Genomic DNA, 6000 nt, shown 5'->3' with positions numbered 1-6000 from the left:
AACTTATTTCATTAAAGTTAAAATACAGTCCACTCCACTAAATAATATCGTAGAAGCCCAAAAACTTTGTTCCCGCTGTTTCTCGCCCCGCATCCGTGAGGGAATTCGTTTCCCACCATATTGGTTACTACAAAAATAAAGAACACCGTTCAAACTACAGTTAAAATTTTTAACACCTTTTTGCTAAAACATATAATTTATAATATTGATCAACAAATTCGCGCCAGGCCATGCACGCGGACCTCGCTTTCTCGCTCGCTTCTCATCTCCGTTTCCTTTCCACAAAAAACCAAGCGTAAACCTAACCTTAATGCGAAGCTTATTAAATTAAAGAACTTGATCATCATTATTATATAAACGGAAAGATTTTTGTAAAAGGAAGACGGAAACTAATATACAAAGCATTTGTTTTTTTACTTTCAGTAAGAATTCAAGGTCGCAATTAGAATATTTTATTAGCAACTAACAGCTCTATGTAAAGCACTTGTTATTACAACTCATTGAATTATTTCCAGCCAGAGTGTAATTTACTGACCTGACGTCTGGGCTAGTACGTTGTTATGTAAATAACAGCATTTATCGATACTATTCCTGGCCGATTACTTTTTGTTGCCATCCTTCCTTTGACCCATCCTAATGGTACCTACCTTACATCAAGATAGAAGATATTCAAAATTAGAAGATTCGGATTGAGAAAAAAAAACCGAACAACATTTTTGACTTCACATAAAATTGGATAAAATCGTCGCGCGTCGTAGAAAACATTTTTACATTTTAGAGTTCATTTTGTCACCCAGTGCCGTAAATTGAAGAACATTTGGATCATATTAAAGGTAGGCATCCATTCAATGTTCCTATCCTTTCTCAAATACTTCCCTATCACAAAACTGAATGAAATTCGTTTTTCATTTACAGTCCGCCTTTTGGTTAACATATCTCACAATAATTCATCCGGGACTCAAGTGACACTAACGAAATTCATTTTTAAAGTTCATACACCTATGTGGCTTAATATAAAAACAAAACCATTAAACGTTTATGGTGCACGGTATTTGTAAAGGACAATTGCTTTATTTCGGTACTAGTCCAGTGAAAATAAATCAGGAATTTTCATCACCCAGTTATTAAAAAAAAGAGTTACATATCTTGAGAATGTTCTTTTATCAGTGCTAGCTAACGAGAGAAGGCACTGAAGATACGTTAGGCTTTTTAGGAGAATTCCAAGAACCTGCAAATAAAACGACTATAGTTGCAACAAGTGCCCGAATATTCTAATTACCAGGATGCAATATTTGGGGAACAGAATATGTGGATTTTATAAAGTGAGACAATCTGACAGAGCCTTGAACGGCTAAACAATTTACACATACGGTGATTTCAGAAGCAATAAAACTCACATAAATTATTCAAGAGGCCATACTACCTTCCATCAAGGGTTTTTCTGTCACAGTCAAGCCACACGCATTGTGAAAATAGTTGAGAAAGCTTCAGTTTTTGTCTGCAGAAACCAATTAGGAAACAGGTTATAAATACTACAATAAAATAACAATATATTTGCTTACCCAAACGAATTTTTTTCAATACTACCATGAAAATGCTGAAATACCTAAACTTTAACCGTCTCGCGGCAAACATTTTGGTAAACATATATTTTTTGTTTATTTTTCCTTTAATTCTAGCCGGAGAACATCTTTTTCCCATTTCAAAAACAAAATCGAACCACCTTAATGTCCATATAAATATTATATAAATAAATTTGAGCTCAGAAGTCATCGTTTCCTCTACCTTTTGGATCGGTTCAATGACAAGTATTTTATTTATGTAAATGATGGAAAATATACTGTTAAACAGTACACTCTTCGTCCAAATGGATAAAACATCGATACCAGCTCTCAGGTAAAAATTTTAGATTAAAAAAATGAATTGAGATAAGTCCACCTCGTTGTACGGTGGTTAGCGTAATCTCTACGATTATTAAGGTCCTGGGTTTGATTCCTCGCTAGATGGACGTGAAATGTTGATTTTAAAAGTTGCGTAAGCGGTAATGGTTTTTTTTAACTAGCCCCTGAAGCGTAGGACTGATAATTTTATATGTTTTAATTGGGTTTAACAAAACAGTGTCTTATGCACCACTGGGTGCAATAAGGAAATGATAATGATATATTTGTGTTGTTTTTTGGTTTTTAAATACTTGGGCGTCAAAATATTTTGTCTTTTGCGGGCTTTTTACGTGTGGACAATACAAAATATAATATATGACTATATAGTGTTGTCTTAGCTCCGTAAACAGCCTTAACCACGCATGACAGAATGCTGGGACAATACGAACATTTGTCCGCAGTTTGCACGTGAGCGCTGCAAAAATTAATACACGACGGTGTTTGTTAAGAGCGAATACACAAAAAATATTGTTAATATTCTACCAAGATAAATTGAGATTGTTAAAGAACGAAGCCATTTTCGGCAGAATTTCGTTTTTGGGAGCGACACGTTCACGTCAAGTAAATTGCTACTGTTACAAGGTCCTTTCCGTACGTGTGGCAGTGTTAGGGGTAATTATTGTTCCGCGGAGATGGCCTGCTAGTTTATCTCGGTGACGATGTACAAGTTGCTGTTTACAGGTAAACAGTGGTTAAAGGACAAAATAATTGTGTATTGTCCACGTGTAAACGGCCTTTTAATGTAACGCGACGTTACAGTGCCGTTTGCAGAGGATTGTTTTAGCACCGCCTCTTAGGAGGTAACTAAACTTAAAATCAGCGTACCTTAAACCCTCTACCGTTCCATCCAAAATAATATGTAAAAGTTTCAAATAAATATCAGAACCACTAAATTTGAAGCGAATATTCTTTAATCCTATACCATTCTATTTTTAACAACCACTAACATCCTATGTGAAGTATATGGACATCTTCAGACGTCTCTAAGATACCTTTTTTGCCAGACATCAGTTTCCTTCCACGTCAATCCTGCGTTCCTAAGCTTAGCCGAGTATATCACAAAAATGGTCATGCCTTTTGAATCGGAGCCCGCAGGTGCAAAGAAGATACAATTTCGAGGCATTTACAGCACGTGTCTACGCCAGGCCATCTGTAAGACATTCGATATACATAGAAGAAGACTGGTGCGTCTGTTCTTGGACTTCAATGTTGGTTACAAAATCAAACTACCATATCGTTGGTGATACTTTCATACCGCATAACCTGTTTTTTTCTTTTACGAAAATGTTTTACTGAAATCAATTCGTTATAGAGTCTAAGAGCAGTTAATTATTGATGATTGTTATTTTAAATCTAAATAATGATTTTTCTGATACAACAGTTGTATTTTTGGCTGATGAAAATCATAAGTAATATATTAACAGAACGCTTTTTAGGATATCCTGCCAAAAATTCAATTGATTGTTACGCAGTATTGCAGTTTCACGGACGATATCCCAGAAACTATTTTATTCCTTCTGTTAGTAGACATATTTTATTTAGAATTTGTAATTCTACGTTAAGCTTGGGTAAGATTTTGAACATTTAATTTTAAAAATATATTTATTATTATGTTAGTACATATTTTATTTTAGCATTTGTAATTCGACGTAAAGCTCGGGTAAGATATTAAATATTTAATTAAATTTATTTTTTTGCGTAGGCAAAGAACTTTTCATTCATCTAGGCTTAAATTGCTCGACTGAAATGAGTGATTTCTGGCAAAATTATGTATTTTATATAATATGTTTTGAATTTAATCAGTACCCAATGAAACAGAGAGCACGGGTCATCTTTTGAAGTTCACTAAATTACTAAACGACGATAATTTGGTGAGTTTATTGGCTTTAATTTATTTTTTAATTTATTTATTTATTCATTCAAAATTACAACATTAAATATTTATGAACTTATTAAGACTTTTTAGGCTATGCCCGTGTCAAGCCACAGTAAAAATACATTGTAAAATTATGTAGATCAAATTATTATGACATAGAATAACAATCTTGATAAAAAAGGTAAATGTAATAAATAATGAAATTCCAAAGAATACAATGCAAAAAAAGATAATCAGAAATAATTTTTAAAATATAAACTATACAAAATTAAGAATCACACATAATCAAATTTACAAAATAGTGGTATCATTAAAATCAACAAAATAATAGTAAAATATAGTAGTATTAAAAAAAAACAAAATAAGAGTATCATTTAAATCAACAGAAAAAGAATATGTATATAAAAGCATAATTGAAATGATAATTGAGATATGTATATGTATTAATTGAATATAAATTTCTACATTTAGTGATTTTCCGACAAAAAATATTTAATTAATTTACTACCTATTCAGTAAACGCATAAGAAAATGTGTAAACATATTTATTAGATTGAGGAATATTAAAAAAATCAAAAAAATTTAAATTGCTCATAACTCAATTATACAATCATTAACACAACATGGTATTGTAGGATGGAGTGGTGCATTTGCCGATATATTAAACCCTCTTTAAACAGTACAAAGATGAATTATAAAAGAAATTTAAAAAATACCCTGAACACTCAATACGGAAGTCTACATAAATTATTTAAAGTTCATACAGTAAACACTATTTAAAAAATTAATTTCAATAAATTTACAAAAAAAGAAAACGTAAAGGAATTTGAGATGAAAAAGTCACTCAGATACTAAAATAATACAAAAATTCCTAAATTCCACCCAAATCATGGTAAAAATAGTTTTATTTTCAAAGGTGACAGAAACAGCATTCTATTTTAATAAGTATTACTCTATAATTATTTTTAGTTTTTCTATTTATATGGTAAAATTTTTGTTTTCTCATGCACTCGTATATTCGAAATTATATAAATTCTAATAAAAAAACAACTCTAACAGTGTAAGTCACTGCCTAAGCACAAAAGATAGTCTCTTTATTTAGAGAGTTACAGCTATAACATTTACCAGATGTTTAAAAGTAGATTTTTATTAGAATTTTTAAAAAAAACATGTATCGTTCATGTCAAAATATTGATTAATAAAAAAAAAACATATTACCAGTATTTTGATATTATATACAAAATGTAAATTTGTTTATAGGTACCCGCGTTAAACGATGAAGATCCATCGTTTTTCGAAAAAGGATTAGTCCCTAAAAGGAGTGCCCAAAAATCCGCTGACAGGCAATTTTAAAACCGCAATGATTAAAGGTGTCAATGTTTTACAAGTACAATTAAAACAAGGTCACTAAGTAATTTATCAATCTCCCAAACCTCGGTGGATTTCGTCAGAAACAAAAGGCGCGAGGTACGGAGCGAGGGAGAAATAAATTTAAGATTCACGCCACGTTTGACGGTTCATAGATGTCACTAGTCTCTCTGTTTACTGCTGACGGGCAGTGGCAGTGGGTAATCAATCAGAGAAGAAGGCCAGATCATTAATCAAATTTCCAATTAGTTCTCCCCAAGCTCGGCCGGCTCTCTGCAAATATCTTAAGAGAATCAGCTACCTTCGGAAAGAGCTTTTTGCTCGAAAGGAGTATTATGAATATTGCCCGCAAAAAATCTGCGATGATTTCCCTGAAAATTATTAAAGGCGAGAAATTCAACAATTATTTTAATCTGCATAAATAAATTTGAAAGCGAAATAATTTGATAAGGGCTTCATCTTTTTAAATAGAGGTATTGTAAGTACTCATTTTCGTGAGTCGTGTGACACAAACAGTTTAAATGAATTGAGCGTGAAATGTACGAAAAAATAAGGGAAATAGAAAAAGGGGAAAAATGGTGGAAAGAGACCAAAAAATTCACAGGGAGAATATTCGTTATGGCCTTCTTAATGTTTAAAGAACAGTCCAATTATTTACTGTGGTATGGTACTAATGAAACCAGTAATATTAACAAAAAATATCAGTACTGTAAACAATTTTTAAAAATTAACGCATTATTCAATTTTAGCCCAAATGATAAATGTTGCAATCAAATCTGAAATATCACACAAGCGAAAATTGCTTTAGGCACAAAG

At 31.9% G+C, this 6000-nt stretch overlaps 1 long non-coding RNA gene across 1 annotated transcript in view; it reads left to right on the top strand.

Annotated features, from left to right (window-relative positions):
- The first annotated feature begins 914 nt into the window (after nucleotides 1–914).
- Nucleotides 915–6000, top strand: part of LOC148285006 (uncharacterized) — a 129347-nt gene continuing 124261 nt past the window's right edge. Inside the window, exons 1-2 of the long non-coding RNA XR_015823178.1 lie at nucleotides 915–1522; nucleotides 1680–1896. This is a non-coding gene — a long non-coding RNA (uncharacterized LOC148285006). The remainder of the gene's footprint in view (nucleotides 1523–1679; nucleotides 1897–6000) is intronic.

The sequence above is a fragment of the Micrasema longulum genome, unplaced genomic scaffold (genome assembly GCF_059751315.1).
Source record: "Micrasema longulum isolate JH-2025_06_02 unplaced genomic scaffold, ASM5975131v1 h1tg000069l, whole genome shotgun sequence".
In the NCBI taxonomy this organism is placed as follows: domain Eukaryota; kingdom Metazoa; phylum Arthropoda; class Insecta; order Trichoptera; family Brachycentridae; genus Micrasema; species Micrasema longulum.
Note: the sequence above shows the minus strand (reverse complement) of the source record. Positions and strands in the feature narration are given on the sequence as shown.